At 37.3% G+C, this 22228-nt stretch overlaps 1 protein-coding gene across 6 annotated transcripts in view; it reads left to right on the top strand.

Moving 5' to 3' along the window:
• Positions 1-22228, top strand: part of LOC106876278 (uncharacterized) — a 1065409-nt gene that overhangs the window by 328799 nt on the left and 714382 nt on the right. For 2 of the 6 annotated variants that reach the window (XR_016239069.1, XM_089345615.1), the window contains exon 1: positions 10992-11123. The exons of 3 other annotated variants lie outside the window; for them this stretch is intronic. The gene's annotated coding sequence lies outside the window, so the exon portion shown is untranslated. Of the gene's footprint in view, positions 1-10991; positions 11124-22228 lie in introns of those variants that run through there. One more of the 6 variants, XR_016239068.1, reaches the window with a different exon arrangement.

The following is a 22228-nucleotide window of genomic DNA, read 5'->3' on the forward strand; positions in this document are numbered from 1 at the left end:
GTCTTTTATGTGCCACCCGCACAAGCCAGTCCAGGGGCACTGGCAACGATCTCACTCGAAAATCCTACGGGAGCCAGTCAGGCGGTACTGGCAACGGCCACGCTCAAAATGGTGCATCTCATGTGCCACCCGCACAAGAACCAGTCCAGGGGCACTGGCAACGATCTTACTTGGCTTGCCGGGTCTTCTCACGCACAGCACATTTCCAAAGGTCTCGGTCAGTAGTCATCGCCTCGGTGAGGCCCAATGTACGAAGGTCTTGCCTCACCACCTCAGCCCAGGTCTTCCTGGGCCTACCTCTTCCACGGGTTCCCTCAACTGTTAGGGTGTGGCACTTTTTCACGCAGCTATCCTCATCCATTCTCACCACATGTCCATACCAGTGCAATCATATTGTTGTATTTAGGGATGATATATATATACGATGTGTTAGCAAAAGGTTTCTGGACTAGTTATCTAATGAAAAATGTGGCCCCCGTTTTAAAAAAGATCCGACTGGGAGTTATGTAGAAAGCTAGGATTTAACTAGAAAGTAAGAAATATAAGGCATTGTGGGACTTTAACGTTTAGACTGACAGTGTAATAGAAACTAGAAGGCCTGATTTAGTAGTTGTTGTTGTTGTTGGCACTCCGTCGCTTACGATGTCGAGGGTTCCAGTTGATCCGATCAACAGAACAGCCTGCTCGTGAAATTAACGTGCAAGCGGCTGAGCACTCCACAGATACGTGTACCCTTAATGTAGTTCTCGGGGATATTCAGCGTGACACACAGTGTGACAAGGCTGACCCTTTGAATTACAGGCACAACAGAAACAGGAAGTAAGAGTGAGAGAAAGTTGTGGTGAAAGAGTACAGCAGGGTTCACCACCGTCCCTTGCTGGAGCCTCGTGGAGCTTTTAGGTGTTTTCGCTCAATAAACACTCACAACGCCCGGTCTGGGAATCGAAACCGCGATCCTATGACCACGAGTCCGCTGCTCTAACCACTGGGCCATTGCGCCTCCACAGTAGTAGATAAAGAGGATAGAAAATGCCAGATAATTGACTTTATTGCCCCAAATGATGAGAGAATTAAAACGAAAACTATACAGAAAATAGCAAAGTAGCAGGACCTGGCCATTGAGTTACAGAGGCTTTGGAAAGTGAGGGTAAAATGTATCCCTGTAGTTCTAGGTGCATTTGCAACTATTCCTAAAGATCTGAGTGCTTCTGTCATTGATAAATATATGTAGAAAGAAGTTATGGAGAGAAATAACATGATTGGTGTTGCTGTTATGAATAACTTGGATACTAAAAGAATGGTGTTTTACAACAAGGTACATGACAGAAATGTTTAAAGATGGAGGAGAACGTGAGTGAAAAAAGATATGATGACAAATTGTGAGAGACAGTGACAGGTGACAGAAGATAGAAGGCAAAAGGGCAGAAAGTGAAAACAAGCAGACGATTGGGAGGAGGAGGAGGAGGAGGAGGAGGGGGGACCGGAAGAAGAAGATGAAAATGAAGAAGTGGAAAGAGGAGGAGAATTGGAAGAAGAAGAAGAAAAAGAAGAAGAAGAAGAAGAATTGGAAAAAGAAGAAGAAGAAGAATTGGAAGAAGAAGAAGAAAAAGAAGAAGAATTGGAAGAAAAAGAAGAAGAAGAAAAATTGGAAGAAGAAGAAGAAGAAAAAGAACTAGAAGAAGAAGAAGAAGAAGAAAATGAAAAAGAAGAAGAATGAGAAGTGGAAATGGTGGTTAATGAAGAGGGTTGAGAAAAGCCATATAAAGTAGACTTACAGATGACAGCAGACGACAGACCAGACGTAGAGGTAGCAGACGACAAACACAGAAATAGCAGAAGACACAATGGAAATTCATTTAGAAAATAAGCAAATAAGAAGACTAGAGATCGTAAATTGAATGAAGACGGAGAAAAACTGAATGAAAAAGATGTTGATTGCTTCCCAGAAGTCAGAAGGTTGAGACAAAGGAGGACAATGCTGATATTATTGAGAATTAAGCTGTTTCGAAGTAGGTCATCGTCTGTTGTGAATGTTATATGTAAGGTTGAGGTGATGAAGTAATATAACAGTTACAGTGTTATTGTTGTGGAAACTTACGTGTTTTATTATGAATGATGGTATTAAAATGACAAAAGATACAATTTAGACGAACCGGAGACGCTTAAAGACAGAAGACAAAATGTGGGATGGACGGATGGATGGATGGATGGATGGGTGGATAGGTGGATATGAGAGAAAGCTGTAGAAAAAGAAAGATAACGATGATGATGATGATGATGAGAAAAAGAAAAAGAAGAAGAAGAAGAATTGGAAGTAGAAGAGAGGGAAGTGGTGGAAGAAGGTGAAAACTGAAAACAATATGGTGTGATAGAAAAATGATAAAATTTGATGAAAAACAAAACATGAATTTACTTAGACTGAAAGAGTCTAGAATAAAGATGGAAGGGAGCAAAAAGACAGATATACACTGATATTTGCAGGAAGATGAAATGAAGAGGATGACATCTTAAATATTGGTAACTTAAATTCTTTGAGATTCAACATCGTGGTAGAGTTGGTAAATGAATGTATGTAAGAGAAGTTTGGAAGCTTGCTTTTCAGCCTCATGGGTTTGGGTTCAGTCTCATTGAGTGGCACCCTGGTCAGGTGTTTTCTATTATAGCCCTGGACCGATGAAAGCCTTGTGAGTGGATTTAATAGACAGAAACTGAAAGAAGCCCATCTTATGTGTGTGTGTGTGTGTGTGTGTGTGTGTGTGTGTGTGTGTGAGAGAGTGTGTATTTTGCAAACAAACCTATCAGTGCCGTGTGTGTCAGCATTCTACCAAGAATAAAGAAATTCATGAATGCAGAAAGGCTGTGAAGACATCTTTGTGGTTCTCAACCAGACTCCATATGGTCTTTAACCCATTACCTACCAGTGATCTCATATGAGATCACTTAAAAATTACAAATTTCGTAATTATCTGTCAATATTTACTCATATCTAACCTTTTGGCTATATCTACTAGGTATATTTCTCTGATATTCAAATGAGGTTTGCTAATTTTTCACCCAATATCTCGCTTCTTTCTATTTAAAATGTTATTTTGATCATTGCAGTGTGTTTCTAAAGCTGTTTTATGCTAGAAATCAAAATTTCATTAAAAAATTAATAGAATTATGGGAGGTAATGGGTTAAGGGTCCACTTAAGATTTTTGGGCATTCATGCCACAAAATAGTAAATTAGGGATCTATAGTAGTATTTTAAGGGCCCCTGAAAACTTTTGCTTTAGTTTTATGTGTTGCTATGTATTGCAAGAAACAGCTGGGTTTCTTTCTCTAGCATTTTACAGAGTTCAACCTATGCAAGTTAATGTGGAAAAATATAAATAAATAACATCCTTTAAAACAAGTTTTTAAACATCAAATGGCTTTGGGGGTCCACTAGAATAGAACAGTAATCAAAGGGGAACCACACAAGCAAAATAGTAAATTAGGGATCACAATAGTATTTTAAGGGCCCCTAAAAAAGTTTTGCTTTAGCTGTGTGTATTGCAAGAAACATCTAGGTTTCTTTCTCTAACATTTTACATAATTCAACCGACACAAGTTAATGTGTGGTGGAGGTGCTTATCTTCCCTAATTTTTAAACATCCAATGTTTATGAGGGTTCACCAGGATAAAACAGTAATCAGAGGGGTCCATAGAGAAGTCCTGCATTAGATAATGTAGTTCCAGATACACTGTTACTCAGAGTTTCACATTCCCAGGAACGTGAAACTCCGAGTATCAGTCTTTTGTTATATATCTGCTGCTTTTAAATAAAGCATATTACTCTACCTCTGGTATTTGAGTACTCTTTTTTCCACCTTGCTGCACATTTATGTGCTTACTCCGGTATATATATATATATATATATATATATATATATATATATATATTTATATTGTTGTTGGCACTCCATCGCTTACGACGTCGAGGGTTCCAGTTGATCCGATCAACGGAACAGCCTGCTCGTGAAATTAACGTGCAAGTGGCTGAGCATTCCACAGACACGTGTACCCTTATCGTAGTTCTCGGGGATATTCAGCGTGACACAGTGTGACGAGGCTGACCCTTTGAATTACAGGCACAACAGAAACAGGAAGAAAGAGTGAGAGAAAGTTGTGGTGGAAGAGTACAGCAGGGTTCGCCACCATCCCCTGCCGGAGCCTCGTGGAGCTTTAGCTGTTTTCGCTCAATAAACACTCACGACGCCCGGTCTGGGAATCGAAACCGCGATCCTATGACTGCGAGTCCGCTGCCCTAACCACTGGGCCATTGTGCCTCCACACACACACACATACGCACGCACATATATATATATATGTGTGTATATATATATATATATATATATATATATATATATATATATATATATATATACAAAATTACGTAAATAAATGACAAAGCTTGCTTCACAACCACATGGTTCCAGGTTCAGTCCTACTGTGTAACACCTTGGGAAAGTGTCTTCTACTACAGGCTCCTGCTGACCAAAGCCTTGTGAGTGGATTTGGGAGATAGAAGCGGAAAGAAGCCTGTCCTATGTGTGTGTGTGTGGGGGGGTGCATGTGCGTGTGTGTCTATTTATGTGTGCGTCTTTGTGTCTGTGTTTGCCTGCCCACCATCGCTTGGTAACTGATGCTGGTGTGTTTATGTCCCCATGTGTATATATATATATATATATATATATATATATATATATATATATGTTGATCTACTACTCAGGAAGAGACTATTCTACAGTACGTTCTGCCTTATCTTCGAAACATTGAGTTAGAATAGAGGCAGCTGATGAAGGAATAATTCCAAGTGGGTTTCTGCTTTCCTATGTGTTCGTTCCGTTGTCTGTAGTTCATTGTTCTAACGTCCTGTACCCTGATATGCATCTATATACACATGTAGATGTAAGTATGTACATATATGTGTGTATACATGCATATATATTCTTTGTATTATATATATATATATATGTATAAATATATATATATATATATATATATATATATATATATATATATATATATTATATATATATATACACACACACATATACATGTATATATATGTATATACATATATATAACTATATATACAAATATATATATATATATATAGAGAGAGAGAGAGGGAGAGAGAGAGAAATGATATTAACTAATTTTGAAACCATTTACCTTACAATACAATATCTAACAACTTCCAGCATCTCAGTCTATATATTCTATAATACGTCTCTTTCCCCCAGATTTTCTCCATCCTTGTACAGCCTTCAGATTTGAGATTCCTTCATTGTCTCCACGAGAATTTTATTGGGGCCGACTGTCAGCTCTGCCTGTTGTCCAGTCACATTTAACTTGCTTATGTCGTCTGTCTTATCCATTCCTCTCTCTCTTTCTTCTGTCAGCTGTGTCTGTCAGCAATCTTCTGCTTCTCCGTTCCGGCTCTAGTCTTGTTCCTGTGTCATGTCTTCTGCCGTCTCCATTCTGCAATTTTTATGCTGATATTTTCTTTATAGCATTCTCTGTCTTCTTCTACTTTGTGTATTTAACGATCTTCTTGTTTCTCCTAAATTCCATCTCCCCACTTGCCACTGTTTTTCTTTTTAAACTGCATTCATTTTATTACCTCTGTAGCTTTTAATGACAATAATTTCTATAAGTGTAGACAGGGCTGTGAGGTTAAGAAGCCTGCTTTGCAACCACGTGGCTTCGGGTTCAATCCCACACTGCGACACGAATGCTCTGTGAGTGAATTTGGTAAACAGAAACTGAAAGAAGCAAGGCGGTGACCTGGCAGAAATGTTAGCACGCCGGGCAAAAGCTCAGCGGCATTTCATAAAATATGTATTAGTCATCAGGATCATCATTATTACCATCATTTAACGCCTGTTTTCCATACTGACATGGATCGGATGTTTTGAAAGGAAGTGGTGAGCACCAGGCTCCAGCTACCTGCCTTGGCCTAGTCTCTATGACTGGATGTCCTTCATAAACCCAACCACTTTACATAGCGTATGTCCTGGGTGCTTTTAACATAACACCAGCACAAGATCTTTTTCTGAATATTGGATCTCAAAGCAGATGAGAAAGCTATACATGTAGATATTGGGTTTCAAAACCCTTACCCTTCAACTTCTTTTGTCCAAAAGGGTTATTTTCCTTCAGTTTTGTTCATCTTACTTTAATCCTCCATCTTAAGTATTCTCTCTTCCATTTACCTTCTGCTTCTATCATCTGCTTTCTCCTGTCTCCTTCATCTCCCTACATTCTGTCTTATTCTCGTTCCTGACATTACACCTTCTCTATTTTCTAGTTTACAATTCTGTTCACTTGTGTCAGTCACCATCTGTTATTTTTATTGAGTTTTGTTCATCTTACTTCAATCATCCATCATAAATATTTTCTCTTCCATTTACCTTCTGCTTCAATTGTCTGCTTTTTCCCGTTTTCTTCACTTCCCTACATTCTGTCTTCTTTGTCTTCTGCTCATTTCTTCTCTATTTTCTACAGTTTACAATTCCCGTTCACTTATGTCGGTCTTCATAAGTTATTTTTTTCCCAATTTTATTCATCTTACTCCAATCTTCCATCATAAATTTTTTCTCTTCCAGTTACCTTCTGCTTCTGTCGGCTCCTCTTTCTCTCTTCTACATTCTTTTATACTCTTCTCTCTAAATTAACATCTCTCTTCCTTTTTTTTCTAATCTCCCTCTTCTTTTCCATCATAAATCTTCAAATTTTCTTCAATCTTCTGCTACCTGTTTCTTCCTGTCTCTCTTCTCTCTGCCATTTTCTATCATTTGCCATCTTTTATTTTCTGCTTTCTGTATTCTAATCACTATATTTTATTAACTATAAAACTTTTAATGATGATCTTATCGAGGAAATATTTTCAAAACTTCTACATCTCTCTCCTATAATACATATCTTTAACAAAGACAACGACTAGTTGAGTTTGAAACTATTAATTCACAATATTATACTGTATATCTCTTGACATATCTACTTTGTCTACATCTTCAGACATCTGTCAATCTATCTCTCTTTAATAATCTTCTATTTTTTCTCTTTTTCACCCATTTTTAACAACATTATTTTACCTTTTGTTGCCTGCCATGTTTTTCTTTGTCAGTCCTCCATCTCTTGGTCTCCATTGTCGTGTTTCTCTTTTCTGCCTTCTACAATCGTCTTTTCTGTCTTCCATTTTTAACCTTTTACCCACCTTGTCTCACATGTGATTCACAGGGCATATTTACCTGCCAATCATGCATTATATATAATACACATTACCAATTTATTTCAGCCTTTAGGGTGGGACTTATGAAAGGAAATCTTTACATTTTACTCTGAGCACATGAGACAAAGATTCACTAAATACCTGAAAACAAGCATGGGTGCTAAGGACAGCCATATGAAAATCTTTGGGCATGTAAAGGGTTATTTTTGCTATAAAACATCCTTGATGTCAATGAAATTATAATAGACTACCTTAAAAGCCACACTCTATGCAGACTTTTAAGCTAGCTCCTGTGGAGGGCTAATTGGGCCTGTGGCCCAAAATTAAAGAGAGCAATAATAATCTTTTCTATTAAAGGCACAAGGCCTGTAATTTTGGGGGAGGGGACTAAGACTAGTCAATTACATCGACCCCAGTGTTTCACTGGTACTTAATTTATCGATCCTGAAAGGATGAAATGCAAAGTTGACCTCGGTCAAATTTGAATTCAGAATGTAGCAACAGGAAAAATAGCACTTAGCAGTTTGTTCATTGTGCTGAATGAAAAACTTGTAAGTTCACAGATTTTTGGAGTCTTTTTTTAAAATTTGAATTTTCAACTGTTAGCATATAACAAATCCTCATCCAGACCTGACCCCCGATGCTGGAAGTCCAAGAATCAAATGAAGGGCAGATTTTCCATCCCCACAGTCATTCTGATTCCAAAAAGGTATAATGTGTCTATGGAAAGCAAATGTAGACTGAGATGCAAGGGTCCCGGACAGACAGAATTTCGCATTTATTATTATAGAAGACTAAGATTAACATTATCTTTCATTTTTCTGGGGTTAATAAAATAAAGTACCAGTGAAATTCTGGGGTAGAGAGCAGCTGTCTGGCTTCTGTGCAGGGGCACGTAAAAAGCACCATTTGAGCATGATCATTACCAGCGTCGCCTTACTGGCACATGAAAAAACATTCGAGCAAGGTCATTGCCAGTGCCGCTGGACTGGCTCCTGTGCAGGTGGCACGTAAAAAACACCATTTGAGCGTGTCCGTTGCTAGTACCCCCTGACTGGCCCTTGTGCCGGTGGCATGTAAAAGCACCCATTACACTCTCGGAGTGGTTGGCGTTAGGAAGGGCATCCAACTGTAGAAACTTTGCCAAATCAGATTGGAGCCTGGTGCAGCCATCTGGTTCGCCAGTCCTCAGTCAAACCATCCAACCCATGCTAGCATGGAAAGCAGACGTTAAACGATGATGATGATGAGGAGGAGGATGATGATTTAATCCTTTGTCTGTCTTGTGTATCACAAACAATATACAGAACATATTGCTTTGACGTTCATTGATCATATATGATAGATGTTCCTAATTTCTTTTCAACCAATAGAGAAACTTGAAACTTATGAAAGGAAAGCTTTATATTAATTACTCAGAATGAATTAAACAAAGGCCAACTAAAAGTTTGAAAACAAGCATGGATGTTGAGGATAAACTTATGAAAATGCTTTGGACAAGCAAAGGGTTATCTCTGCTATAAAACATCCTCGATATCAATGGAATTATACGAGAAGATTAGAACCAAAATTACCTTTCATCTTTCTGGCATTGATGAAATAAAGTACCCCAGTGAATCTACCTCAGTGAAATACTGGGGTAGATTTAACTTTGTCTGTCCTAATAATCCCATAGGATACACAAGACATATTTCCTTGATATCCAAGCATCATATACGATGCACATTCCCAATCTTTTTTCAATCACTTGAGTGACTTGCGACTTATGAAAGGAAAGCTTTATATTATTCAGAATGAATTAAACAAGGGCTAACTAAAATTCTGAAAATAAGCATGGACGCTAAGGATAAACTTATGAAAATGCTTTGGACAAGCAATGGGTTAAACCACATTCTACTAATTTATGTATGAGCCAATGAAGGAGGCCTTTACATGATAGTTTAGTGTGCTAGAAATAACTGCTAACTCTCCCGTAATCCTTTTGTTTTTCTAGTGTATCACATATAATATACTGGACATATTTCTCTGTGTACATGCATTGTATATGATACACATTCACAATCTATTTTCAACTGACAGAAAAATTCCCAACCACATGGCCCCAGGTTCAGTCCCACTGAGTGGAACCTTGGACAAGTGTCTTCTGCTGTAACCTTGGGCAGACCAAAGCCTTGTGAGTGGATTTGGGGGACAAAGACAGAAAGAAACTTGTTGTGTGTGTGTATATATATATATATATATATATATATATATATATAAAGCTGAAGTTTTCTGTGTGTATGTTTGTGTGTGTGTGTGCGGACAATTCCATACGACCACAATTATCTTCTGAACCTTTCATTCGATTTCGTTGAAATTTTATACATAGCTTCGTCTGCCACCCAGCAAGGATCCCATCTACTTATTTCTTTCGAAAATCGATATTGGTGCCTGTTGAGCAGTGCGAGAAGTGAGATGAGTTGTACTCACATGTGAGCTTTACTCAATCAGCTGTTGAGTGCACTCAAAGATTGCACGAAAATGCTGCAGTAAATAGGCATGAAAACAAGACATTTTTTATTGCTGGGAATAACCGTTTTCTTAGGCAAATCTTCAAAAGGTTTTTTTTACATTGATTGGTCACGTTAGGGCGGTCAGTTTACAATTTTTTTCTTATATAATCGTTTTTTATAGCAAGTATAATAATAAATGTATCTTTTTTTAAAAGTTGATAATAACTTTGACTGGCGCTAAAAAATGTGCATTATTCACCTAAATTGTAGAAAATAATGCAGGGTAGTTCAAACGTGGGTTATTGGCACTCCGTCGCTTACGACGTCGAGGGTTCCAGTTGATCCGATCAACGGAACAGCCTGCTCGTGAAATTAACGTGCAAGTGGCTGAGCACTCCACAGACGCGTGTACCCTTAACGTAGTTCTCGGGGATATTCAGCGTGACACAGTGTGACAAGGCTGACCCTTTGAATTACAGGCACAACAGAAACAGGAAGTAAGAGTGAGAGAAAGTTGTGGTGGAAGAGTACAGCAGGGTTTGCCACCATCCCCTGCCGGAGCCTCGTGGAGTTTTAGGAGTTTTCGCGCAATAAACACTCACAACGCCCGGTCTGGGAATCGAAACCGCGATCCTATGACCGCGAGTCCGCTGCCCTAACCACTGGGCCATTGGGCCTCCACAAACGTGGGTAACAGTTATGAAAAACAAAAAGCATTATCACACTTAGTGTATTTCATTATGGTAATCTTCAAGTTTAGGGAGGTAAAAAAAGTAAATAAAAATATACAAGGGAAATAACTTAACGTCTTGCTAGTATTATCCGTACCACTCTGAAATGTGTGTTGTTGTTTTTTTAGCTGTTTATAAATAAATCACACACGTTTTTTTTTTTTTTTCTAAAATACCATGCGACGGATTTTTTCTTATAAAAGTTTTAAATGTTTTTTTCCTTTTCCAAAACGGAAACGAAATGGTTTGCAGAGTGAGGGTCAGCATGCAGCTCTAGAAATTCACCTACTCAACATTATAAACTTCAGAAATGGCAGCCAAAAAATAAACGAATGTTTTTTTTTCTTTTGGGGTTGGATTCTGCCAGTACTATGATATTCAATCACGTGTGTGATTTATTTATAAACAGTTGAAAAAAAAACACTTTTCAGATTAGTACGGATAATACTAGTAAGACGTTAAGTTATTTCCCTTGTATATTTTTATTTACTTTTTTACCCCTCTAAACTTGAAGATTACTTTCGTTTTTATTGCATTCCTGTTTACAAACGTAAGGCGTTGTTTCAGTAAGTTGTTAATTGTGGTAAAACTTTTGTTTTCACTCGGATTTATTTTCAGTCTTTGCACTTGAAACAAAAGGTACGTTTCCTTGAGATTATTTCTTTTGCTTATTTCACAACTAACAATTCCTAAACTATTTCTATGTTAAGTTTAACATTTGACTTTTGTACTATTTCTCGTTCTGCTCATGACGTTAATACTTGAAAATATTTCGCTACGTTAACAATATTACGGAAAAGTTCGTTTAAGGGTTGGTCTATACATCAAAGACTTTAAAATATATTCAATTTTTGGTCTTTTTGACTACCATTGGTCCCATGATTTTATGACAGAATACTTTGCAAGGTTATATTTTCGTTTTTTTTTCCACCTGGTTTATATTAACATTGATTATACTTCGCTTCTGGTAAATAATTTAGCGATTAACTTATTTTATGTGTTTCTAACAGGTCGGACACCAGTTTTTATATGTTGGTTGTTTATCACAACAACAGGTCGTTGAAATGTGAGATAGACTATATCTTTATTTATAATGTTTTCATTCGTAAGTTATAACGAATATTATTGTTTATTAATTAAAAGCTATAATGATAATTTCGTTACTTATAACTTAATTATAAGTATTTATCACTAAGCATAACTCTTAGTTCAGTTTAGGCTGCGTAAATGTTATGATGTATACATGACAAGACCCTGGATGAGCGTTTATTACGTGCATGTATGTTGAAGATATAGATTATATTTTTGTGACCGTTACACATAAAAAGATACAGTTTCATTAATATACAGAAATAAATTCAACAAGTTGAAAGAAACGAGAAGTAAAAGGAATTAAGTTTCTACATTAATTTATTATATACATATTTTTACATTTATAGAAATTTAGAAACAAAGCATTTCATCGTAGAGAATTTACGACTTAAATTTATCATTAACTAGTTTCTCATTCTAACTAATAAGGTTTCACGACAATTCAATATTGTCGGATTTAAGTATTGAACATGGCATATATATTTGCCTATACTCAAAAGGGTGAGTGTCGCGGACTTGAGTAAAATCCAACGAACACTGGAGATTTGGCCGAAAATCAGGGTTTTTATAACTACTCATACACGAATCACAGAACCGTAACCCCGTGAAAGATTTCTTCAACGAAGTTCATAATTCGTATATGGGCAGTAATTTTTAACCAATGAGAAATCACTAATTTCTCATGTCCGGGCAAACGAACTTACGCTCTCTCTCCGCCTCTATTGAGTTTGCTACAACATTAACATTGATTCTACTTCGTTCTGGTATATAATTTAGTGATTAACTTACAACACCCTGTGTCTTTCATAACATTATACCTCTAAAAGCACTTCAAAATATTTCTTAAGAGTTATCCTTATTTTTCGATTTGGTTAATGTTTACATCCGAGTCTCTCCCAGAAAACTTTTAGGAAAATGTTTTTTTTTTTTTTTTCAATGAAATACCTTGGGAAAATCTTTTCCAAACGGGTGAGGAAAGGACTTCAGAAAATTCACAAGAACCGAGCTTTTTCATCATAAATTTAAGGAAAAGGGGTTTCTTTTTCAATGAAATTTTATAGAAATATCTTTCAAACGGTATACATTATGATTATAAAGAAATTTGTGGGGAAAATCTTTTCCAAGCTGGTATGGAGGGGACTTCGGAAAATTCACAAAATCCGAGCTTTTCCCTCGTAACTTTTAGGAAAATGGGTTTTTTTTTCAATGAAATTTTATAGAAATACCTTTCAAATGGCAAACATTACGATTATGAAGTAATTTATGGGGAAAATCTTTCTCAAGGGGGTAGGCAGACAACTTCGGAAAATTCACAAAATCCGAGCTTTTTCTTCATAAATTTTAGGAAAATGGGTTTCTTTTTCAATGAAATTTTATAGAACGACCTTTCAAACGGCATATATTTTGATTATTAAGAAATTTGTTGGAAAAATCTTCAGAAAATTTACAAAATACGAGCTTTTCCCTCGTAACTTTTAGGAAAATGGTTTTTTTTAAAAAATAAAATATTAAAGATAGAATAAGTACCAGACTTGAGAGAAAATCAGTGTTTGGGTCAATATGTTTGTCTAAAACCCTTCAAGGTGGTGCCCCAGCTTGGCCACAGTCAAATGAGTGAAACAAGTAATATATCAGAGACAGCTAAATCAAGAGTGATTTTATAAGATTCACGATGAATGATAATGGATGAGTGATTCTTAAATATAAAAGACATGGCAAGGACTGAAGGAAATTGCATAAGACAAGTGAGAAACGACGGAAATAATGACAAAAGACAACAAGACGGAATACAGAATCCTGAAGACAGGCAACAGACAGGTGTAAATAACAGGTGACCGAAGGCAAAAATAATATTAGTGAAAGTTAAGGTGGTGAGCTGATAGAATTGTTAGAACGTTGGGCGAAATGCTTAATGGCATTTTGTTTGTTTTTATGTCTGAAGTTTAAATTTTGTTGAAGTTGACTTTATCTTTTGTCCTTTGGGGGTTGATAAAATAAGCACCAGTTGAGCATTGGGGTTGATGTAATCAACAAATCCCCTTTCCCTGAAATTGCTGATGTTTTTTTTTGCCAAAATTTGAGGGCCGCCTGACTGGTTCCTGTGCTGGCAGCACACAAACAGCACCATTGGAACGTGGCCGATGCCAGTGTCCCCATGCTGGCTCCCATGCTGGTGGCACATAAAAAGCACTATCTGAATGTGAACAATGTCAGGGCCACCTGACTGACTGGCTCCTGTGCCTGTAGCATGTAAAAAGTACCCACTACATTTTTGGAGTGGTTGGTGCTAGGAAGAGCATCCAGCTGTAAAAACGTTGCCAGATCAGATTGGAGCCTGGTACAGCCACTGGCTTTCCAGACCGCAGTCAAACTGTCCAACCCATGCCAGCATAGAAAACGGACATTAAACAATGATGATGATGATTATTATTATTATTATAGATGACGTACAGTATTCAATATCATGAGGTTGCTGATTGAAGATATTGTGTCTACTGGGGGTTTGTACTATTTGTCAAGTCCCAACAAGGACCTCAGACAGACAGTACATTACGCAATATGCGTGCAGTTCCAAGTAATGCTGACTTTTACAATGCATCTAGATTGTAGGGTTTCTCTAAGGTTTTCAGATGTGTTTTTCAGATTGGGTGGTATTGAACCCAATGCTCCGATGAAAATAGGGTTGTCGTCGTCGTCTTGGGAGTATCATTATGCCAATATTAATAATGCATGCACTGGTTCAATTCCCCTTCTTTATTGATAGTTAGTTGGTTAAATATCTGACCAACTAACTAATCAATTGTTTGTTAAATGCGCTGGTTAAACAATCAGTCGGTTGTTTGTTAATCAATGTTGTTTTACTGCTGTTTATGGCCTTTTGAACGACCTCAGCACATTAAACAAACATTAAATTAGTTGGTCAGATATTTAATCAACTGACTAATAATAAAGAAGTGAAATTGAATCTGCGCATCTGTTGTTAGTATTGGTGTAATGACCTTCCCAAGACACAGCATTATTAAAAGTTTTGTAGTTAATGAAATATTGGTATTAGAATATGCAAAGTAGAAAATAGAAGATGGTAAAGTATAGAATATGGCAGAGAGAAGAGAGACAGGGAGAAAAAGATAAAAAAAAAAGAGAATGAAAAAGTTAGGAAAATTTATGATGAAAGAGAAGAGGGAGATTAGAGAAAAAATAATGAGATGCTAATTAAGATAGAAGAATATAAAAGACTGGAGGAAGCAGACAATAGAAGCAGAAGATAACCAGAAGAGAAAATATTTAAGCTGGAAGGTTGTAGTAAGTTAAGCCTAACTAAAGAAAACTAATAAACGATGTCCGACATAAATGAACAGAATAGAAAGTAGAGAAGATATAATAATGTTTGGAGAGAAAAGATGGAGAAGACAGCATGTAGGGAGTCAAAGAAGACAAGAGAAAGCAGATGATAGAAGCAGAAGGTAAATGGAGGAGAGAATATTTAAGATGGAGGATTAAAGTAAGATGAACAAAACTGAATAAAAATAATACATAACGACTGACACAAGTGAACAGAATTGTAAACTGTAGAAAATAGAGAAGATGTAGTGTCAGAAACGAGAAGAAGACAGAATGTAGAGAGATGAAGAAGACAGGAGAAAGCAGACAACAGAGAAAGTAATGGAAGAGAAAATATTAAAGATTAATGGAAGTCAGACAATAGAAGACAATTTCACATGTTATTGCGAATTTAATGGTTTGAAACTCAACTAGAAGCTTTTGTTGGTAAATATATGTGTATATAAATTGGAAGGGGTTAGAGTTAAAATTGTACAAATATTTCCCTTGGTGGTATTGTCCTTAAAACTTAACTTAGCTAATAAAATAGTGATTGTAAAAGATTCATGATGAAACATAGTGGATAAGAGATTCTTATCCACTATGATGGCAGGAATGGATAAAAATTTATACTGAACAGAAGAGAGATGATAGAAATAATGATGAAAGACAACAAATGGCGTAGTGGTTAAGAGCGCGGGCTACTAACCCCAAGATTCCGAGTTCGATTCACAGCAGCGACCTGATTAATAATAGTAATAATAATAATAATAATAATAATAATAATAGTAACATCGTTAGGAATGAGAACTTTCCCCAAGACACCTGACGAAGGCTGGAGGGTATATCAGCTGAAACGTTGTGTTAACAACAAACAAGATGAGGACAAATATCCATCAAATGTAAATAATGTAAATAATGTAAATTAGAAATGATTGAAATATAAGACAGAATGCAGAAGATAAGCAACAGATGACTGTGTTGGGGTTTGTTGTTGTGCCTGTGAAATTACGTTGATGGAAAATGAAAATGTCTTTCTAGGACTGCATGTAAAAATGATTAACAACAATCATGAGCAATTAATGGAAGCTTAATTTTAATGTGTATCGTAGTTGTGACAAGACTTGGTGGCAATTTAAGTTCAACATTTATAGCTAGATTTTTTTTAACAAAGCTTCATGAAAAACAAACAAGATCAAATTTGTATGAACACCATATTTTACAGGAGCTGAAATGTTTTCACAGATGATTAATGATAAAACTGGTTTGCACATTGCTGCAAAAAGTTTTGGCTGTATTCATTCTTCATCATCTCCAAATTGGTATATAGAGCTGTGAAAACAGCTATTAGGAAAATTGCACAGGTTGGAGTATGAAGCTGTGAAAACAGCTATTAGGAAAATTGCGCTGGTTGGAGTATGAAGCTGTGTAAACAGCAATGAGAACAGAATTTATTGAGGATCATAACAATGTCTGAATTCTCTGCTTTTTACATTCAAAACGGCTATTTTTATAGGCATTGCTGAAAGAACTTTCTAGAACTTATTGTGTGAACTAAACGTAGCTCTAATTGGTTGAAATTGAGGTCTGAACCCATGGTAAACTCAGATTTGCATGAAATCAGAAATGAAAATGAAATCAACTGCTATAACTGCATCTAGTCTTTTTTTTTTTTTGGTCTCAGGATGAAAAATGAAAGTGAAAGTTACACATCAGGAGATGCAACAAACTAGCTGCTACGTGTCAATCTGTGACTGACCATCACAACTGGAAAAATAATCCCATAATATTCCTGACTGCAAAATCTCTATCTTCTGTCCAGAACTGTTGGTGAATGATATGAGAATGGAAACATTAAAGTAGCTGCTTCAACATTCTGCAGTTGCCGCCAAAAAGCCGCCTTTAAATAGTGCTTAATGAAAAGGTTCTCGGAAGTTGGATCACATGATGGCTTGATGCTGATTGGTAGGTTATTTGGCCAATCATGTGAAACAGCAAAGATCTCATGCTGTAATCCTGTGCTCTTCAGAGATGGCAATTATGGAATGGAATATGGTGAATGATTGGTAAGAATGGTTGTAATGGCTATATAATACTGTATATGTTGATTGCTATTCCGAATCTAATAACAGGTATATGAGTGCATATCTTTTCTGACTTGTGGATTCTTGGTTGTGTGTGTGTGTCTGTGTGTTTTGTCCCCTCCTCCCACCACTTGACAACTGATGTTGGTGTGTTTATATTCCTACAACTTAGCAATTCAGCAAAAAGTGACTGATAGAATAAGTGCCAGTCTTTGAAAATTAGTCTTGGTGTCAATTCATTCAACTAAAAATTCAGCAAGGTGGTGCTCTAGCATGGCCACATCCTCGCAACTGAAACAAGTAAGATATAAAAAAAAGATATCCTGATAGATGATGGAGAAGGCATTAATATATTTCATTTATGACATCGTTATTAAAACTTACGTGGTTAATAAAATGATGATTTTTATGTAAGATTAGAAATGATTTAGAGGGCGATACGTGTTTCTTAGAAATAGAAGAATGAGATACACAAAAGAAAATTGTAGGAGATTGAAGAGCAGAGACTAAAGATAGATGAAAGAAATAGCGATGGGGGACAGCAGAGATTGAAACTGCAGATGGAAGATAAGATAGAATGCAGGAAGCAGACGATAGATGAGAGAGGTTTGCAGATGACATAAGGAAAAATTGGAGACAGAAAATCAGGTTTAGACAATGGAAAACTTGTCCTAACTCAACTAACTTCTTTCATTTATAAATATATTTGTAAGAGGAAGCTTAATGGAGGAAGTGTAAAAATATTTCGTTGATAATGTTGTTATTAAAACTTATATCTGAAGCTCAACTAGCTGCTTTTGTCGATAAATACCACCACCATCATCATCATCATCTTCACCATTATCATTCAAAGCCTGTTTTCCATGCTGGCATGGGTTGGATGGTCTGACAGGGGCTGGCATATTGGAGGGCTGCACCAGCTGCCATTGTCTTTTAAGGCATGGCTTCTATGGCTGGAATGTTCTTTCTAACGCCAGCCCCTTTATAGAGTGTACTGGTTGCTTTTCATGTGGCACCAGTATGGATGCCTATTATGTAGCACCACCACAAGTACTTTTTATGTGACACTAACACAGATGCTACTTATGTGACGCCAGCACAAGTGCTTTTCACATGGAGCTAGCATGGATGCTTTTTACATGACACCAGCACCCGTGGGGTCACCAAGTGCCTTGCAAAACAAATACATCTCAGCTAAGAGTGGGAGAGGAACCAAGAGGAGTGGCTGTGTGCCAGGCGAGAGGTTGGAGTATGATAGAGGGACAGGGTTATTTATATCTTATTTATATCTCTTTTCTCTTTTACTCTTTTACTTGTTTCAGTCATTTGACTGTGGCCATGCTGGAGCACCGCCTTTAGTCGAGCAAATTGACCCCAGGACATATTCTTTGTATGCCTAGTATTTATTCTATCAGCTTCTTTTGCCGAACAGCTAAGTTACGGGGACATGAATACACCAGCATCGGTTGCCAAGCAATGCTAGGGGGACAAACACAGACACACAAGCACACACACACACACACATATATATATATATATATATATATATATATATATATATATACATATATATGACGAGCTTCTTTCAGTTTCCGTCTTCCAAATCCACTCACAAGGGTTTGGTCGGCCTGAGGCTATAGTAGAAGACACTTGCCCAAGATGCCACGCAGTGGGACTGAACCTGGGACCATGTGGTTGGTAAGCAAGCTACTTACCACACAGCCACTCCTGTGCCTATAAAATCAGACTACAGTCCTCCGCTCTACCAACTGAGCTATTGCGAAAACAATCCCAATGATGTGATGTATTAGATATTATGCGTTTATTATATATTTATATAAACTGGGACGGTGTTTGAGCATACGAATATGGTAGAAGCACAAGACAGAAGAGAAGGGAAGACTATATAATGTAGAAGACCAATTAAATTAAATGAAGCAGTCATCATCATCATCATCGTTTAATGTCTGCTTTCCATGCTGGTATGGGTTGGATGGTTTGACAGGAGGTGGCAAGGTTGAAGATTACCCCAGGCTACTGTGTCTGTTTTGGCAGGGATTTTGCAGCTGGATGCCATTCCTAACACTAACCACTCTGCAGAGTGGACTGAATATTTTTACATGGCACCAGCATAAGGTGAGGTCAGTTTTGGAAAGGTTTTTACAGCTGGATGCCTTTCCAAATGCCAACCACTTCAAAGTGTGGACTGGATGCTTTTTACATGGCACCAGCACAGGTGAGGTCAGTTTTGGAAAGGTTTTTACAGCTGGATGCCTTTCCAAATGCCAACCACTTCACAGAGTGACTGGATGCTTTTTATGTGGCACCAGCATAGGTGAGGTCAGTTTGTCAGTTTCAGAAAGGTTTTTACAGCTGGATGCCTTTCCAAATGCCAACCACTTCGCAGAGTGGACTGGATGCTTTTTATGTGGCACCAGCACCGGCAGAGTCACCAGGTAACTTGCAAGACAAGGAATTTTGAGAGGCGAGAGAGCATTGGAGAATATGATCTTGTGCCAGATGAGGAAAGGTTAGAGTGTGACAGAGAGACAGAGGGGCAGAAAGAGGTGTCCTGCTAAAAAAGAGGGGACATTGGAGGAGAATATAAAGATCTAAGTATGTATATCAGAAGAAAGCTCAGAAGACAGAATGCAAAGAAAAAATATCTAGAAGATTATCTAAGTGCACTTGATGTTTGAAGCTCTGATGAAGCTATTGGGTTGTCCGGAAAGTTTGTGCCAATTTTTAAAGGAAAGAAAAAGGTCAATAAATACTTGCCATTACATTTTTAATCAGCCAAATATGAAACCATTTTCTTGCACAATGCGTCTCCATCTTTCCTTTAACTTGAAAATAACTTCTTCCCAGAATTGAGGTGGTTTCATGGCAAATAAGTCGAAAGGTAAGCTACTATAAATCGGCACAGACTTTCCGGACAACCCAGTATAACACCTATCAAGCCAAGTGGTAGGTGTTATAAATGACAAGTGAGAAGTGACTGAGACCTTTGTCTAGGTGTATGAGTCGATGACCTAACGGTTTTATTCTGCAATTAACTTTGTACCTATGTCTCAACTAGTTTGAGCACCTCTTTTACAGCCTTGTATAAATTCCTGGTTTTCTAATACAAAACTGTTAATATTGAATGATTATATATATATATATATATATATATATATATATATATACATACATACAATGGGCTTCTTTCAGTTACCATCTGCCAAATCAACTCACAAGACTTTGGTCAGCTTGAGTATTATTCAGTTACTCAACTATGAGTCCATGGCATCTTATAGCAGAAACAGCTGGCCCAAGGTGTCACATCATTGGGATTGAACCCGAAAACATGAGGCTGCAAAAACGAGGTTCTTAACCACACAGCCAAGCAATGCCTGCATTTGTGAACAAGACGGAAAGCGAAAAGAAAAGAAGGAAAGCAAAACGGAAGACAGAAGATAGCAAACCATCAGATATAGAAAATATAATGGAAGGCGAAATATTAAAGATGGGTGACATGACAGAAGTCAGACAATAGAAGACAATTTCACATGTTATTGAGAAGTTAATGGTTTCAAACTCAACTAGGATCTTTCGGTGATAAATATATGTGTATATAAATTGGACAGGGAGTTGCATACGAAGCATTAACTATACCCCCATGATAGTATTCCTATTAAAGCTTACATCGCTAATAAATGGTCAGCTTGCATTAAAGACTGGCTTTATTTCCCCTGCTGGTCAGTCCGTGGAACATTATTGCATTTTCTGATTCCATGCGGCGAGGGAATCTCTCTTCACTGTGTGCCATTCACTGAAATTGCTAAAGTGAATCATTTGTCTTCATGATCTGTTTACATTCTGTCTTATCATTCTGACATTTCTTCCCCTTCCTCCAAATTCTTCTTCTTCTTCTTTTCGTCCACATCCATCTTCCTATTCCTTCCAATTTTTCTTCTTCTTACAATTCTTCTTCTTGTTCCAATTCTTCATTTTCTTCTTCTTCTTCTTCTTCTTCTATTCTTCTTTTTCTTCTTCCAATTCTTCTTCTTTCAGTTCTTCTTCCAACTTTTCTTTCAATTCCTCTTTTTTTCTTCTTCTCCTTCTTCCAATTCTTCTTTCACTTCTCATCTTTATTTTTCTTCTTCTTATCCTTCTTATTCTTCTTCCTGTCCTCCTCGTCTCCCCTTATCGTTATCATTCTTGTACTTCTTCCCTTCCTCCTCTTTCATTTTCTTTCGTTCATCCATTCTTCATTCTTTATTTCCCTCTTTCTCTCTTACATTTATTGTTTCATTCTTTCTTTCTCTTGTTCTTTCATTCTTTTCTTTCTTCCTTTCATTTTTCATTCCATCATTTATTTTTCCTTCCTCTTCCTTCCTTTCTTTCTTTCTTTCTTTCTTCCTTTTTTTTCTTTCTGTTTCTTTCTTTCTTTCCTCACAATTTTCCTTTCTTTCTTTCTTTGTTATTGCCTTGTGGTATTCTTCCCCTCAGCAATTTTTTCCCCTAGCTCTAATCACTCTCTCGCACCCCAATCTGTCTCTCCTTCATTTCGTTTCCAGACCCTAAACCCTAAACCTAACCTTAAAACCTTTCTGCTGTCCTGCTCCCCTACATTCCATGCCATCCCAGACAAATTGCATCAGATCTTCAAGGTCAGACATTCTAACGCAACGACCAAGACCCCCACCACCACTACCACCACCACTACCACCACTAACACCACCACCACTACCACTACCACCACCACCACCACCACTACCACCACAACCACCACCGCCACCACCACCACGATCCCCCCTCCAACAACAACAACAGCATCACCACCTACCCCAAGATGACCACCACTGCTAATGTCAATAGCAACAGTACTGCTATGGCCCAAAACACCAACACCAATCACCATGCTAATACCACTACCACCACTACAACTCCACCACTTAAAACCATGATCATCACCACCAACAATAAGAACACCATCATTAATGCCATCAATACCATTACATCTCACACACACACACACATATATATATATATATTTGATGGGTGCTGAAAAGATCCTGGCTTTGGGTAAAATTATGATTTTATTCAACATATTCCCCTCCCAGATTCACACACAGCAGCCCTTCAGTTTTTCTAGGCCCTGTAAAAAGAACTAGGATGGTTGGGTCTCCAACCAGGCTTTTTTACAATACCTTTAGAGCCAGGAATTTATCAACATCCTGTCATATATACTATTATTATTAT

The sequence above is a fragment of the Octopus bimaculoides genome, chromosome 29, assembly GCF_046866305.1.
Source record: "Octopus bimaculoides isolate indiv1 chromosome 29, ASM4686630v1, whole genome shotgun sequence".
In the NCBI taxonomy this organism is placed as follows: Eukaryota; Metazoa; Mollusca; class Cephalopoda; order Octopoda; family Octopodidae; genus Octopus; species Octopus bimaculoides.